Below are 19,003 nucleotides of genomic sequence, written 5' to 3' on the forward strand. Positions count from 1 at the left end.
GCTTCCTTGCCTTCTTGGTAATTTTTAATCGAATGTCAGTCTTGGTGAATTTTTCCCTGTTGAGCACTGAATATTTTTATATTCTTATAAATATTCTTTAGCTTTGTTCTGGGATGTAGTTAGCTTAGTTGGAAATGATTTAATCCCTCCAAAGCTTGCTGTTAAGCTTTTTATGTGAAATCAGAGCAGTCTTTATTCTAGGGCTCATTTTTCCCAATTATTTAAGCAATTTTCTTAGAGTATACTACCCAATCTCCTGAGAATTACAAGAACTTTTTTTTTTAACTGTGGCTGAAGAGAGCACAAACTATTCTCAGCCCTGGGTAAACTCTGGGATTGTTACCTCTGATCTTTTCTTGTGGTTCTTTCCCTGGGTTGGGGTAATTTTTTCACCAGTATGTGCTGATCAGTACTCAGCTGCAGATTTAAGGCTCAGGCTCCCCTACCTCCCCCGCCACCCTGAGGGGCCTTTGTCTCTCTGTGAAGTTTTAGTGTTGTCCTTTGGATTCTAGCTGCCCTGGCCTTCCTGTGTGGCCCAACACTGACTCCTCAAGTCAGGCAGACAATCAGGCTCTGCTTGGGTTCCCCCTCCCTGCACCTGCTAGAAAGTTTCCTCAGGAAGTAAGCGGGAGCAACTGTCAGGCTCAACTTACTGATTTCCCCTTTTCTAGGGTTCACTGTCCTGTACTGCCAGATGACCCATGTCTGAAACCACTCTTCTATAGTTCATCTGTTTTTGATGTCGTTATTGTTGTTATCTAAAATGGGAGGGTTTATTTAGCCAGCTCCCATTATTCTATCTTAGCTGATAGTGGGAAGTCCCAAATGTGTTTTTGCAAAATTATTTGTTTCCTATCTATCTGTCAAGAGATTTATGGGATGAAGGTCAACAATATTAACGAAAGTTGTTTCTGGGTCATGGGGTTGGGCTGATATTTTATTTCCTTCTTTGTGCTTTTCTGTATTTCTTAAGTTTTCAATATTGACAATATATCACTTTCACTTTTAAAACTAACTGCTGGCTCATTTCTCCAATAGAGCATTTACTATCCCAAATTAAAAAATAAAAATCACGAGCATGTTTATTTTTTTGCTAGATTTCTAAAGCATCCTGCAGAATCAACCAAAAAATGGTGAACAAAAAGAGCAATACCTTTTTTTCACTAAACTAAAATTGCCAGTTATATACTTTAAAACTATGTTATGTGATCTGAAATCCTGGCAATTTTAAGCCTGCTTAAAAATGTAAATATGTATGATAGACATACAATGGCATGCTCTCAGCAATAAAAAGGACAGAACTGCCAATACATGCAGCAACAAAGATGAATCTCAAGACAATCAGGATGAGTGGCAGAAATCAGACAAAAAAGAGCACATATTGAATAATTTCATATTTGTAAAATTCTAGAAAATGCAAACTACCTACTATGACGGAAAGCAGGTCAGTGGTTCCATGAGGATGACAGTAATGAAACTACCAAGGGGCGTGAGGAAACCTTCGGTGCGAAGGATATGGTCACCACCTTGGTTACAGTGTTGGTGTCCTGGGTTTATACATATGTTAAGGTTTATCAAATTATATACTTTAAATGTGTGCAGTTTATATGTTGATTATACCTCAATAAAGCTGCTTTAAAAACACTGATTTTAAAAGTGAAAAAAAAAATCCTGTGACGTGTATCTCTCGTAAATTCATAGAGAAGGGCATAAAGGATACATCAGGCACCTGCTCTGTGCCAGGCAGTGGTCAGTGCTGGTACTAGGTTTTGTCATCCAATCCTCATCAACCGTGTGAGGCAGGCATTATTATTATTCCCACATTTTACAAATGAGGAAGCCCAGACTCAGTGAAATTAAAGGCCTCTCAGCGGGAGCCTGAAATTTGAGCTAAGTCTCATTTCAGGGTTTTGCCTTTTCTACAGTAGTACAGGTCTCTTCGGGCTTTTTTGCTTACTACATCTTAAGTATCATCCACCCCTGATGGGGTGTTAGTTTGTAACAATACCTTTGCTTATCACGGGTTTTTGTAAAGTTATGTTATGGTTTAGGCTTTTTAGATTAGGATGATTTTTACAGACTACTCAAGATTGAGATGAAATATTTAAATATGTAATACTGGTTTTTCTTTGTTTACATGTGTCATGATATGCACATTTGTATGAAATTTAAAACCTAGAATACAGACATTTTGTAGGATGTCCAGTAGAATCAGAAATAAATCTATCATGTAGACAACATCACATGTCCACCTTCTGTTAAAGTCCGGATAGTTTAATTAGCAGCCATCTCCTTGTAATTTGCTTTGCCATAGAATGAAACTATAACGATTTTTTTCTAATTTCTCTTTGTGTTATAAACACAACCACAATAAAAGAAGAAATAAATTTGAATATTATTTCTCTTTCTGTTCCAGCCTACCACCCATTCTTCTCTGTCACAAACCTGAATGCTGCCTCATCTGCTCTATCACCTACTTCCCTGTCTATATATTCTGCCTTTTTTCCTCTGAACCTGTATGTATGTTACTCTCTCTTTCAGGAATGAAGTCCACCCTAAAAACTTCAATATTCGTTAAAGATATGTTTGAATGCTGCCTCAGCCCTGGTATCTTTCCTGTTCATCCTGACCAGAAAGGATCAACTCCCTCTTCCCAATTCTTAGAATATTCATTGTCCAGACCATTCACTTAACTCTTAGAGATCACATACCACCTTATTAGTCTGCATACTACCTTTACTCTTTCACATTTTAAATTATGATTGGGCAGGAGTCCTGTTATACACTTCTATGCCTCTCCTTGTACCTAGTTGAGTGCCTTACCCTTAATAAGTACATGGGCGGCACGTTTGGTGAATAAAGGAATAAGGAAATGATTTTCAAGTTTCCAGAAGTGCCAAAGAAAGTCAGAGAAAGCAGAACCAGCTGCATAGAACTCAGTATGGTAACACAGAGATGTGGGCTGTGCTAACCCAGGCCTGGAGGTACAAAACAAAACAAACAGCAATGTGTGCAGCCACATATTATATTGTAGGATCCTCAGGCAACCTGGTGGGAAATTGTGTGTTATCCCTATTAGATGTTAAAATGTATGCATAACGATAAAGTAAGGTCAGTGGTTGTTTAAATACATATCAAATGGTGTGACGTCTGGAATTTACTTCAAAATGAGCTAAAAGAGAATATTGATGAGACAAAACTAGTTTGTTGGTAATTACTGAAGCAGAGGGATGGATACATGAGGTTTTATTATACTAGTCTATAATTTTGTCTGTATATAAATATCTCAATAATAATTTTTTTAAAAAAGATTTAGGGTTAAAAAGGTAAGATGTCCAGTGAAGCACAAAATATTCTCACTCATACAAGTCCACTATTTTTACATATGTGTCCCTCCAAAACTTATTTTGGATAAACAATAACACCAAGGTTCACAGCTGGAAGGAAATCTGTGTCCATGCCGCAATGCCCTTAAAGCCGTAACTGAAATACTGGAGATCTGTGCTTGTCTGATTCTACTTTTGCATAATCATACCATATATTTCTTTATTCATTTAAAAAATGTGCTGAAGGCCTTCTATGTGCTAAATGCCACATTAGATGCAATGGTCCCATCCTGCTAGAAGTGCTCAGTCTGACAGGGAAGTCAGATTGCAGGTAGTCACTAAAACCTTCCATCTTCCCTACTTTGGTAAAAACATAACCTCAAGTCAAAAGCTGGGGATCTGTCCTTGCTTCCTCTCTTTTTCTCACTCCATACATCCAATTCATTATCAAGTCCTGTTCACTCTACTTTCCCTCATGTCCTCAGTTTTCCTCTTCCATCCTGATTTCTACAACCTTCACTTCTATTTTCTTTATTTCTACCACTCACCATGATCTATCTCCTAGCAGTCTCCTAATTGGTCCTCTTGCGCCCATTCCTGTTTTTCTATAGTTCATCTTCCAAATAAGCTTCAAATGTAGATACATCGGATAACACTCCTCCCCACAGTTGGTTCCCATTACAATCACGATGGAACTTATAGGATCTGGCCTGCAACAGTTCAAATGGTCTCCCTGAAGAAATGACATGTGTTATCCCACAGATGTGTAACCAGGCTGGTTAGGGGGGAAAGTCTGCCAATTATTTTCTATGTGACATATTATCCTTCCAAAGGAAATACAGAAGTATCTAACCTGGCACTGCCATAACCAGATTCCTGTCAATCATTAGGTTAATATAGTTGACATTAAGGGGAAAAATGAGACTAAAATATAACTATAAAATTCCCCTCTTCTCTTAGCAAGCAATTTTAAAGTATTTTCAGACTTCCAGCCTCAAAATTATACCATGAAATAAACGTGCTTACTATTTGTTTATACTTTATTATGTCTCACCAAGCTTTAATATGCTTGCATACTGACATCATATAAAAATGTATAGGCTGCACAGAAGTTAAATGAAAATCTCTACATGAAAACAGTAACTATAAACAAAAATACTGCTAACAAACAAGCTAAGTAAGCCTAGATAAGTAGCCTAATATTATGTCATTAGTTGGTATTTCTAAATTGCTTTCAAAGAAGAAAATGCAGCATAAATGTAAAGTACTCTAGGAATCAGAAGACTTCTGTGAACTCGAAAGTCTTAAATACAAATTTAAGACAATCCAAAAGGGAAACACATACTTGTCAAGTCTTCCTGACCCCTGATCTACATCATAGCAAAAACAAAAATAAAAATTTTTCCAAGAGTAAAATCAGTGCATGGTTTGGGTAGCAGGTATTTTTATTTTCCATGAGTACACTAAACAGAAGGGAAACCTCCTCGTGAAAGCTTGCTATTCTGTAGAAAACTGGGAAGGATCATATCAGAAGTTGATGTTGAAGTTGGAAGTCACGTAAGTATAGTACAAGGACTCTCTTCTTAAGGCAAAATGAGGGCACTTATTAAATCTGTCACAGGTTGGATATTTTTGGGTTCTGTATTCAGGCTAAGGGCATAGTAATAATAAAGAAAACCGTTTGGAAGTAGGTAAGTAGGATGATAGAACTTATCATGTCCAAGCACTAGATACATTACATGTACCATCTATTTTAATCTTCACAACTAATGAGGTAGATGTTTTCAATATCTCCATTTTATAGATGGTAAATATTTTTCATACTATGAATGTTTTTGTCTCCTTAATCTCTGGGACTGATGTAAGGGTGTTTTTGAACTACTGTTCAAGGGGATGGTTATTAAGGTCTTTACATTCTAGTCACTTTTTGGAAAATTCTAATGAGTCATCAGACTTATGCAAAGCTAGTGGCAAGGGTGCCAGAAATAAGGGAAGTTAAAATGGTGCATTATCTTTTTAGCAACTGTTTTCAGTCACATTGGTTCTATGTGAATGACTCCCAAAAAAGCCAGCACCACCCTGAATTCTTCGTGCCAGCTATAATCCTACATCTCTAAATTCCTGAAGGACTCCCCTAAGTGGATACGCTTCTGGACATCTAATTCAATATTCTAAATCACAATTCATAATTTTCTACTTCTAGCCTACTTAATCTTCCTTCATGCCTAATTGATACTAAAAACACTGATATCTCTACAGGCATTTGAAACATTTTTATCTTTAGCTTTGATCTCTTATTGCTTATTCCATTGATTCAGCTTGTAATACTTAGCAACCGTCTGTTCTTCCCACTCCCTGTGAGTAATTCTTACCAATAGAATAAGAGCAGAAGTGATATGGTAATTTCCTGGCCAAGGCCCTCTCTACTCTTCCCTTTCTAATTTTGCAGATGAGCCACATGCTAACCAAAAATACATGCCTCAAACTAATATGCTGAGTCATCATTTATTTGGGGGCATCTATTTGTTACCACAGCCTAGCATACCCTAATATACATACTTACTATCTGTCAGGCATTGTGCTAAGCACTTTATATAAATTACCCTCATTTAATCCTCAGAATAACACTATGAAGAAAATGGGGCATCTAGGTGGCTCAGTCAGTTAAGTGTCCAACTTCAGCCCAGGTCATGATCTCATGGTTCGGTGAGTTCAAGCCCCACATCAGGCTCTCTGCTGTCGGCGCAGAGCCTTCTTTGGATCCTCAGTCTCCCTTGCTGTGCCCCTCCCCCAACCTCAAAAATAATAAACATTAAAAAAATATTATGAGGAATATATTATTACTATTCCCCTATTACAGGAAATAAAACTGGAGCTTATATAGTTCAAGAAACTTGTGCAATGTCACAAGTAAGTTTCAGAACCAGGTTTAAAAGCAGGATTGCCTAATTCCAAGCCCCACTTTTTAACCAATACTATATGACCCCTTTCACAATTAATAAATGAACAATAATTTTAAGCTTCAAAGTTGAGGTGCCATTGTTTCTTTGTCTTGGTACCCTTTTGAGAGACGTTTCAACATTTTGGCTTATTGAATTACTGAAAGTCTAGTTGACATGGAATACCCCTCAACCTGAGTATTTGTAGGAATTTTAAAACTGAAATCATTTATATTTCATTCAACAATTATTTAATGAACAATGTTCCATAGACATTGGGTACATGAATGGATATGCTGACAAAGAGGTAATATTAGAGCAGAGGGGATAGGAAAATTTAATAAAGGTATTAGGTACACACGACAATCTGTAAGACAGCAAAATAATGCATTATTATTCCACTTTATGTAAGAGGAAATTGAGACATTTGGCTTAAGATTAGTCCAATCTTATATAATGAGCTAATGATAGGGACAGAAGTAAGACCCTAGTCACTTGACCACTAAAATCTCAAAGAATCTATTTCAAGAAGGGTGTGGATGAGAGGAGATTATGTTTATAAGACACTAGCTGTATTGTTTTTAAAGAGTTACTGCTAAGATAATCGTAAGATATGCATAAGGTTTTTAACCAAAAGCTTCTGTTATTTTTCATAGGAAAAGACAAAAAATATGAAATTGCCCTCACCATATAGTCATACAGAAAGAGGAAGAGATGTGCTTCTAGAGATGTGCTACAAAGATGTCTCTGCGTGATGCAAAAATAGACGCCAGTCGTGTAGAGCAGCAGCACACAATTCCTGTGAATGCATTACAGAGATGGCTGAATCACAGTATTTCACCCTTAGCTTCCAAGCACACAGATCAATTTAAGTAAATTCCCAATTCTTTTTTATTTGCTGGATTCACAAAGCAAGTTCTACTTCAGAATGGAAAGGAATACTTAATAGTCCCTCAGAGGCCTCTTTCCATTCTAAAATATACCATGCGTATGGCTGTGTTTCAGAAGTAATTGATTACCAAAGTGGATACATTCACCATCAGTCACATTAGGCTCCCTGCTTCTTTTCGCTCCTTGGGGAAAAAGCCATGTGACCAACTGATTTTTTGCCTATCTGCAATGCAGACAAACATATTTTCATTTCTTAAAGCAAAACAAAGTGACCTTCCTGAGAAATGTTCAAAGATCCTTTCAAAATGAACACAAATCCTTGCACTATAAATAAGCCACACAGCATTAGAGACACATTTACAATTTTCTACATAGCTGAAAGAGGAAATGAAGTTAACTACACAGAAAGAATATTCTTTCATTATAAATTCTTTTTTTAATTTTTTTTTTTTTGAGAGACAGAGAGAGAGAGAGCCAGCTGGGGAGGGGCAGAGAGAGAGAGAGAGAGAGAGAGAGAGAGAGAGAACCAAGCAGGCTCTGTGCTGTCAACGTAGAGCCCAAAGTGGGGCTCGATCTCATGAACCATGAGATCATGACCTGAGCCAAGATCAGGAGTCAAATGCTTAATTAACTGAGCCACCAGGTGCCTCCCCTTTTTTTTGAAAAAAAAAAAAAAATACATCCTTTATATAAAGCAAATATTCAGAGGGAGATACAATATTTATGTACATGAACTCACTTCTAAAATAAAATCCTGGCAAATGAAATTACATAGTATACTTACCTTGTTTTTCATCAAATTATAAAATGGATGGTGCCTTTCTTTTCTATATATAATCTCCCTAAGAATGTGGATTTAGCCACTATTTAAAATAAATTAAAAGTTTTTAAATTTATTTTTATAACAAGTCTTTTTTCTATGGAGCTTGTCATCAGTTTGTAATTATTTTTCCAAAATTCAATTATAAAAAAGAAAAACATATGCCAGAATTTCACAATCTTGACACTATTGACATTTGGGGCTGGAAAATTCTTTGTCATATAGTGGTAGGGGGTATGGAGCCCCCCTGTCTGTTGTAGCATGTTTAGCAGCATCTGTGATCTCTACCAACTAGATACCAGCAGTGTCCCCACCCCACCTCCGAGTTGTGACTTTTAACAACCCAAAATGTCTTCAGACTTTGTCAATTGTCCACTAGCTGGCTGGAGGGCAGGGAACAAAACAACCCAGTTGAGAACTACTGACATATACTGATGCTGCTATGCAACTTAGCGCAGCTTTATTGCTCAATACCAGAAAGTAAAACATGCAACAACCCATCATACAGCATAGATGCACCTAGGAAATGCCCTGAACTATTCAGCTTTCCAATCCATTTAGGACATTGTAGAATCATGTGTATTTGAGGATGGGACCTGGGGCTCTTTAAGTGAAGAAGAAGTTTAACATTGAAAGGAATATCTGTAGACAAATTATTACTCATCCTATGGTTTCTCCATACCCTTGGGGTCCCATTTAGTCCTGGCCAAGTCCAAGAGGAATGTGAAATTGTTTAGATTTTAGAATATCTTTGGCTCTTTCGTAGTTCAAAGGTATCTGGAAAGGCCATACTACTCCAAATTCAAGCAGCTCAGCTATTTCTTCAAAGGATCTGGCTTGGCCTCAGGGACTCTATTCATGGGTGATTTCTCCATAAACATACACTAAAAGAAAAGTATAGGATTTTTTTAAAAATTAGGATAAAAATACATAAGATCCAGAAGTATCTTTGGACTTGCTGGGTGGCTTGTTGATTTACAATTCATCAGGTGTGTTGCACATGTTAGGTACAGTTGTAGACATCAGGGATATGGGTCTGGTGTCCAGAATGCAAAGAACACTATAATTTATTAAGGCCCTACAATGGACCTTTATGTAATACAAAGTCCAGAATAGGTAGTGTCATCCACATTTTTTAAAACAAGGAACTAATACTCAGAGCTGTTAAGTAATTTACTCAGTTTTACAGAGTTTCTAAGTGTCAGAATTCACATGTGAAGTCATATTGTTTGATGTATTCTTAGACACACTTATAATTAGAAGAGAATGTGCTAACCACACCAATAAATATAAGTTTCAGCAATAATATGGAGAAAATGGAGGTTAAATCTGCTTTGGAGGGTAAGAGGTAGTTTCATAGAAGAGTGGGTATTTACATGAAACCTGTAAGGATAAGTAAGAGTTATTTGTCATCTCACATTTACTTGTTCCCATGCCCAAAAATAAAAAAAATATTGAAAGCCAATTATGCACAAAGGCACTGTGCTGAGAGTTATCAGGTGCTTCTCATATTATGGTCCTGGGACTAGCAGCATCGTATCACTGGGAACTTGTTGGAAATGGAAATTCTCAGCCAAAACCCCTGCCTTGTACCTTCTGAATCAAAAGCTCTGGGGATGGAGCTCAAGAAACTGTATTTTAATAAGCCCTTCAGGTGATTATGATGAATGTTAACATATAAGAAGCACCAAACAATTCATTATATAACAGTTTATTAAATAAAAGGTAGATAAAGTTGAGGGCCACCTATGTGGTTCAGTCAGTTGAGCATCTATTGATTAAGGCTCAGGTCATGAACTCACAGTGGTGAGATCAAGCCCTACATCTGGGTCTGTGCTAGGCATGGAAACTGCTTGAGATTCTCTCCTTCTCCCTCTGACCCTCTCCCACTTGCTTGCACACACATGCATGCTCTCCCTCTCTGTCTCTCTCTCTCTCTCTCTCTCTCTCTCAAAAAAAAAAAAAGGTAAATAAACTTGAAATTAAAGATTTAAAGCAGAGTTTTGTAACAAGTGTGCCATGAATGGGTTATAGGTATACCAAAATCTTAATCTCCTTGGCCCCTGCAACCACCTGGTAGTTTGGGGGTAGCCAAAGCCCCAATTCATTACATCTACCTATGAGGATCCCCATTCATACACCCCAAAATGCTTTTAAAAACATCTATTTTCCTGAGTACCACAAGGTGAAAAACTTTGGAAAGCTCTGGTGTAGACAAAAACTGCTGTCAAATTTCAAGAGAGACAGAAGACACTTTGGATCGAACTACTGGAACAGCATTCTCTGGAGTGATGAAGTATGAAAGGGCCTTAAACTTGTCACATTCCCTCATAGTGACAAGTCACATTTTCTCTTCCCTCTTTAATCACAATACCCTCAGTCTGGTAAGAGCCTTTCCTTTAATTAATTTAAATAAATAAACGTAACAAAGATTTTAGAGGAAAATAGAGACTATTTTCATGATCTTGAAGAAGTAAAAGTTTTCTTAAACACAGCACAAAGAGCATTCAGTGTAAAAGAATAAAAAAATGATAAATTTGGCTACATTAAAATTTAAAACATCTGTTATCAAAAGACATCAAGAAGGGAAAGTCAAAGAATAGGAGAAGATACACACACAATTTATAAATACATATTTGAAAAGAATATTCTCATATATCTTACACAACAAAAGGAAAATACAGACCCAATAAAAAATGGACAAAATCCTTGAAGAGACACAAAGGAAAATATCCAAATGACCAAAACACATATGAAATTATGTTCAATATTGTTGGTCAGCAAGGAAATGTAAATTAAAACCACAACGTGATACCATTACGCATAACGACTGAAAGTAAAAAGACTGACAACAGCAAACGTATTTTGGTGAGATTCAAGTGCAAACTGGTATACAAAGAGCAGCAGAAACTATTTGGCAGTATCTACCAAAATTGAATATGTATACATCCACTCCTACAGCACCTCCACTCCCAGATGGACTGAGAAATGTACCCATATGTGCTCCAAAGCTCTTGTTGTAATAGCCACAAGTTAGAAGCTACAAATACCCATCTATAGTAGAAGGGATAAATAAGTCATCGCATATTCACACAATGAGATACTATACAGCAAAGAGAATGAATGAGCTACGTCTCACACAACAATTTAGATGAGTCTCATAAAAATAATTTTTAGTGAAAGAAGTCAACACAAAGGAGTGCACACTGTATTTATTTAAAGAACAAAAACACAAAAAACCAATCTAATAAAAAAACTAATTTTATTAGAAGTTGGGAAATACTGGTGACTTTACATTGGGAATATAAACTTTCTGGGGGGCTGGTGATATTCTATTTCTTGAACTAGATGCTGACGCTATGGGTATATTGAATTATATCAAGGTGTGCAAAGGTATGTATCAAGGTAGACACATACAATGTATATTTTGGTTAAAGTACATATGACGCTTTATCAAAAAGCTTAAAAAAAGTGGACCAGGTAAATTCCTCCTCAAAGGTAATCAATCTAGATACATAAACCAGACATCTGTCCTTTTGCTGTACCTTCTCCTACACTCATTTCCTCCGTACCTTTTGCTGATCAACAAATTCTTGGTTCATATTGTCAGTGCTTTAGTTCAGGTTTTAATTATTACTGCTCCGTAAGTAATTGTTGAACAATTGAACAAATGAATGAATGAATGTATGACCATGAAAGCCTTGTGTGCAGTTTCTTTTCCAATGAACTCTTGACGATGAAGCCAAAATGGTCTCTGGACAACACAAGTCTGATGACAGAACTTCACCATGAATTCCAGTTCCTCGGCAGTGCCTGCTCATCCGTCCGCTCCAGTCTTCATGTCTAGGCGCATCTCTTGTCACTCATGTGCATGTACTGTTCTAGCCACACTGAAAGAACAGCAGCTTCCAGGTTCTTTCATTCTTCAATGTTTGCCCATTCTCCTTCCTCTTTCAGAATACCCCCTCCTCATCTAGCCAACTTCTATATGTTGTTTGTATTTTACCTTGTCATTATCTGACTGGGAAACACTCTTTGACTATCTCAAGTTGAATTAAGAGCTCTGTGCTCCAGCACCAATGCATGTATACCTCTGCCATAGCAAGGTAAGCACAGTACTGACTACATTTGTTTGCTTGTTAGTGTCTCTTATTTCACAGGTAGAAACTTGAGGGTAAGGATCATGTCTTATCTCTGAATCGCTATACCCAGCATAGTGCCTGCTATACACAACATACATAGAGGCATATTATTAAATAAATGACTGGCATTCCAAACATCACCATACCAGCATGTAATAACTTTTTTTTTCTTTTAGGGGGAGGGTCGTTGGCTGTGAAAAGAAAGCAGAAAAATCAGGGAAGTAATTTGACCCTAGATAACTGATAGTCTGGTAAGGCAAACTATGCCTTCATTTCATTAACAACCTGAGCAGTGTGAAAATATTTATGGTCTGCTATTTTTTAGACACATCAACATTATTACTTAATCTTCACAGTGACCCTCTGTGGAAGGTATATTATTGTGTCCACAGATTATATATGACGAAATTTGAAGCTCAAATAGATTTAATAACTTGCCTGTACCAACTAGCAGGGTTTGGACTTCAACTTTTCAGAATACAAAGTCAGATAATCTTTCCTGATACTGGCACAGGCTGTTTTGGAGGCACCGTACTACTGAAATTACTGGTGAGAACCTCATATCTTCAAATATTGTTCCTCAGGAACCTCTTCAGGGACCTCCTAAAATAATTTTGGAAAACATACTTTTTAAAGTTGATATCCAAAATTTTTCAAAATGCATTTAAATGGCAGTGGAAGATGTTAAGTTCTGGCATACTGTAAATATTATATTTTATAATAAAACTGTGACACCAATTTTTCCATGTGTCCAATGGAATTAAACTTATATAACCAAGTGGTTTCCACCATCACCCACTTTAAAAAATGAAGAAAAATATAAGGATGACAAATTGGAAAAAATGTTAATATTCAAATATATAAAGAGCTTCTAAAAGTAGAGAAAGGTCTGACAATTCTTAAAAAATGGGCCACAGAAATGAACACAGTTTCTAGAAAACTGGCGCATAATGCTTTTAACGATCTGAAAAGATGACAAGCCTTGCACATAGTAAGATAAATGCACATTAAAAGTATACTAAGGTACCATTTCTCACCTATTAAATTAGTACACCTCTAAAAATTCAGCAGCATTCTCTGTTGGCAAGAGGAAAGAGGCACTGCACACTGCTGGTGGGAAATGCAAACATGGTACAACCCTTATGAAGAGGGGGTTGGCAATATCTGGCTAAGCTGTCAATATATTTATCCTTGGATCTAAAAATACATTTATCCCACTATCCCAAATATACTCAGGCCAAAAAGCAGAAGGACAGATGCATTTCCTGGGTTTGAGCATCAAAAAGAGAGTAGGGGGAACACAGGATAGATGCACATTGCATTACAGCATTATTTGGGTGGGGGGAGGTGAACACTGTTATTCAACATGGTGTTGGAAGTCCTAGCCTCAGCAATCAGACAAGACAAAAAAATAGAAGGTATCTAAATCAGCAAGGAGGAAGTCAAACTTTCATTCTTCCCAGATGATATGATACTCTATGTGGAAAACCCAAAAGACTCCACCAAAAAACTGCTAGAACTGATCCATGAATTCAGCGAAGTTGCAGGATATAAAATCAATGCACAGAAATCAGTTGCATTTCTTTTCTTTATTTTTTTAACATTTATTTATTATATTATTGAGAGAGAGAGAGAGAGAAAGAGAGAGCAAGCATGAGTGGGGGAGGGGCAGAGAGAGGGAGACACAGAATCCGAAGCAGGCTCCAGGCTCCGAGCTGTCAGCACAGAGCCCGGCGTGGGGCTTGAACCCACAAACCAGCAGATCATGACCTGAGTCAAAGTTGGACACTTAACCAACTGAGCCACCCAGGCACCCCAAAATCAGTTGCATTTCTACACACCAATAATGAAGCAGCAGAAAGAGAAATTAATGAATCAATCCCATTTACAATTGCATCAAAAACCATAAGACACCTAGGAATAAACCTAACCAAAGAGGTGGAAAATCTATACACTGAAAATTATAGAAAGCTTATGAAAGAAATTGAAGACAACAAAAAATGGAAAAACATTCCATGCTCATGGATTGAAAGAACAAATATTGTTAAAATGTCGATACTATCCAAAGCAATCTACATAGTCAATGCAATCCCTACCAAAATAACACATTTTTCCCAGAGCTAGAACAAACAATCCTAAAATTTGTATGGAACCAGAAAAGTCCCCAAATAGCCAAAGCAATCCTAAAAAAGAAAACCAAAGCTGGAGGTATCACAATTCTGGACTTTAAACTGTATTGCAAAGCTATAATCATTAACACAATATGGCACTGGCACAAAAACAGACATATATATTAATGGAGCAGAATAGAGAACCCAGAAATGGACCCACAAACATATGGCCAACTAATCTTTGAGAAAGCAGGAAAGAATATCCAATGGAAAAAGAATGGTCTTTTCAGCAAATGGTGCTGGGAAAACTGGACAGTGACATGCAGAAGAATGAACCTGGACCATTTTGTTACACTATACAGAAAAAATAAACTCAAAATGGATGAAAGATGTAAACGTAAGGCAGAAAGCCATCAAAATCCTAGAGGAGAAAAGAGGCAACAACCTTTTTGACCTCAGCCTCAGCAACTTCTTACTTGACATGTCTCTGGAGGCAAGGGAAACAAAAACAGAAATGAACTATTGGGACCTCATCAAGATAAAAAGCTTCTGCACAGTGAAGGAAAGAAACAACCAGCAAAACTAAAAGGCAACTGATGGAATGGGAGAAGATATTTGCAAAAGACATATCAGATAAAGGGTTAGTATCCAAAAGCTGTAAAGAACTTATCAAACTCAACACCCAAAAAACAAATAATCCAGTGAAAAAATGGACAAGAGACATGAATTGACACTTTTCCAAAGAAGACACCCAGATGACTAACAGACACATGAAAAAATGCTCAACATCACTCATCACCAGGGAAATACAAATCAAAACCACAATGAGATACCACCTCACATCTGTCAGAATGGTTAAAATTAACAACTCAGGCAACAACAGATGTTGGCAAGGATGCAGAAATAGAGGAACCTTTTTGCACTGCTTGTAGAATGCAAACTGGTGCAGTCACTCTGAAGAACAGTATGGAGGTTCCTCAAAAAATTAAAAAAAGAACTACCCTATGACCCAGCAATGCACTACTAGGTATTTCTCCAAAGGATACAGGAGTGCAGTTTTTATGGGGCACATGTCCCCCAGTATTTATAGCAACACTATGGACAATAGCCAAAGTATGGAAAAAGCCCAAATGTCCATCGACAGATGAATGGATAACGAAGATGGAACCAAGCATTGATCCTGCCTTTCCTATATGAATTGTACCAAGGCATAACCAGATAGTAGATGAAAGAAAGTTAATAAAAACAGAATGATCGGAATATAATAATGATCAATTAGAATGTGCTAATTCTGGGGGCGCCTGGGTGGCGCAGTCGGTTAAGCGTCCGACTTCAGCCAGGTCACGATCTCGCGGTCTGTGAGTTCGAGCCCCACGTCAGGCTCTGGGCTGATGGCTCAGAGCCTGGAGCCTGTTTCCGATTCTGTGTCTCCTTCTCTCTCTGCCCCTCCCCCGTTCATGCTCTGTCTCTCTCTGTCCCAAAAATAAATAAACGTTGAAAAAAAAAAAAAAAAAAAAGAATGTGCTAATTCTGTATTTTACCATAAGCAACCCCTAAGGAAAAAATGGATCTATGCCTCTCATAGCCCCTGCTGCTAATATCACAAAAAAAAGGGGAGATAAACAGATATTAGATGCTTCTTAACAGAAGAAGACAATGCCACCTATGAGGTAGTTTTACCAAAAAAATATTGGTGAACTATTTACACATTTAGATTCAGCTATCAATTCACAGGAAATACAGAGAACAAAAGAATATGTTAAATGCAATCATAATCATCCGAGTCCAGTCTATGAAACTCTATAGAACACACAACCCCACTTCTTCAACAAATAATTTGACAAGGAAAAAAAAATGAGAGAAAGGGAAAGATAGAACCTATAAATTCAGGGACTTAAGAGTCCAGTTCTAACGTGAGGACTTTATTTGGATCCTTATTTTTTTAAAAATGTCAGATATATAAGCACTGACTGAATATTTTCTGATACTACATTTATCGGTAATTTTAGGTATAAGACTGATTTGTGGTTATTTTTTTTTAAGTTCTTAATAGTTACAAAAATATTTACTGACGAGTTGACACAATGATTGGATTTTGCTTCAAAATAATATAGGTCAGGGAGATGTGGGTGGGGATATAGGTATTGATAACTATGGAAGCTAGGTAATGGATATATAAGGGGTCATTGTTACTCTTCTTTTTTTGTTGTTACTCTTCTTCCTAATCTTTTACGTATTTAGAAATTTTCATAATAAGACAAAAACATCCATCAGTTGGAAATACTATAGTGTTTCTTTTTCTCCTTGAAATCCATTCCACTTACCCATACGAATTTTATCCTAATGTAAACAGACATTAATAAAAGCATTTTACTAATCACCTATTCATATTTCTGCAACAAAAGTAAGTATACACATGTAGATTTTTGATATTTAAAAATTTTCTGGGAGTGATATGAGTCTAAATGTTAAAATCTCATCTCATTTTTTACAGTTTTTGATAATATACAATTGATTGAAATTTTAAACACAATAAATGTTAATAATCAGCAAAGATAAAAGTAATATTTTATCTAAATGCATCATTTAAAATAATGTGTGGAAAATTTATGGAGACTTGGTTATGGAAGTCTTCATTTTTTAATTGTTCGTTTGGTGTACCAGACAAATATATAAAATGCAAGTAGGATCCAGTTTGAAGTTTGAAGTCTAGCCATAATCTAACAAAGAAAGGTTTCAGATAAAATTCTCAGACTAGTTTCTATTTTTTTAAATTTTCTTCTTATTGTTTTTTTTTTTTTTAATTAAGCACATGGGAAGGAAGTACAAATCATATGGGAGGGAATAAGATGATAACCTTAAAGCTGACCAAAGGGTATAGCCATTGATCTGGGGACACCCTTGACCACCATTCTGATTAGAGTCTGGATTAGGATTAGTTAAAACCTTTCGAATGCATTTCCATATAGAATTGCCCCACTGGCTCTTCCCTGACAAGACAATAACAGGATTCAGAAGTGAGTCAAGGTGGTGAAGTACTTTGGAGTTAGTTGGAGGGTTCTCTGATGACACAGAATCAACCAGAACAACCTAGAGAACTTTTAATAACAATACAATTTTGGAATGAATTTTAACTGTGGATGAAAATCTAGAACAGATGTAGATCTCTTAAGACTGTCTGGTCCAAACCAGGTGGCCTCAGAAGACATTTAAAATTAAAATAATGATAGATATGTTATATATCAGGGCCCACTAAATAAATAATCAGGAAAAAAAAGAGGGAGAAAATTAGGGCTTGAAAATAACTGATAATCACTTTTGGCCATAACTCAGCATGTTTAAAAATAACTACAAATTATGGCTGTATATAAGGTACATGATTTTTCTTGGGAAAACGAAACGAGACATTAACCTATAGCAAGGGTATTCTCAGTGTTTGAGAATTACATAAGCATAAAACTACTGAAAAAAATTCCAATATGGTTAAGTTCAGTATTTCACCACTAATTAGGAAGAAGTCATTTACAAGTGTAGGCTGGGAGCTGGAGAAGGAAAAATGAGAAATAAAGTTCATGTAGCCTCATAAGATAATACTTCAACAATTCAATTTATGTTCAATTTCAAAGTCTTAGGTCACCTAAACCTCAAAAAATCAGTTTAAGGAGACACTTTCCTCCACCTCTGGCTTTCTCTCTTTTTACCATTCATAACCTTAAAGACTACCAGCTGATACTTGAGACAAGCAGACTAAGTAAACTACTGCAATATAGGGAATGCACAAATACACATACTAAAGAACTGATCCCTATTATTCAAAATCAATTATTATTGACAGATTTATGAACTAAACCTAAGAATATTTTCTCCAAAATAAGTGCAATATTTTGCACTTTAATTGGTAAAGTGCAAATGCAATTAGTGGAAATGTATCTAGATTGCCTTAAATTTAAATGAATGTGAAAAATAAGTAAATGATTAATAATTTTACTACTGTTTAGTTCTTCTGAAATTCAAAGGTATTTTTAATTACAAAAGTGAAATGGTCCATGATCTTATAAAATGCTTTCAAGTGAGACCAGTTTAAAAAATAAAACATGTTTGCTTTTATAATATTTCTAACTTAACCAAAAATGCTCCAGGAAAATAAAGAATTATGTCCGTATGTATAACATACCCACAATGTTTGGTTCTGAAATATTTATAAAAATGCTTTGTTGACAGAAATTCATTAGAAAATAAATAAATATTGATGTATTGAAAGAAGAACAATATAGATTATAAAACAATTTCCAAACCTGGAAAATTTCTTATGCTGTATGAGGGTATTGGGGAAATGGCTGAATCTCAAGAATTTCCTGAAAAAGAGCTCAGAAATCTGTCTTCCAAGGGCACAGAATGTCCATTATTCACTTCAAATGGAGTCAAATTACTTTTAATTATATGAATTTGTATACAAATATAAAGTACTATCATTATTACCAGTAGTTGAAATTTCATAAATATTTCGATTTCAAATTATTGAAAGGGCAAACCATGCAGAGATGCAAGAAGGAAATAAGGGTTAGAATAGCTAAAATATGATGAATTAATTGTCAGGTATATTTTGGTGAATTGGAAAAATTAAAGTGTGGAATGTAGAAAGTGTACCATTCAGAGTGCTAATTATGAAAAACACTTATTGTGGCCCCTTGACTGCCCTACTTATAAATCATGATCAAAGAGTTCCTCAGTGATTTCACCCACATTTTAAGATCAACCCTGGCCTAGAGCAGCT

This window comes from Lynx rufus, unplaced genomic scaffold (genome assembly GCF_022079265.1).
Source record: "Lynx rufus isolate CCGP_SWC_20201006 ecotype Redwood Valley unplaced genomic scaffold, mLynRuf1.p SCAF_1, whole genome shotgun sequence".
Lineage (NCBI taxonomy): Eukaryota > Metazoa > Chordata > Mammalia > Carnivora > Felidae > Lynx > Lynx rufus.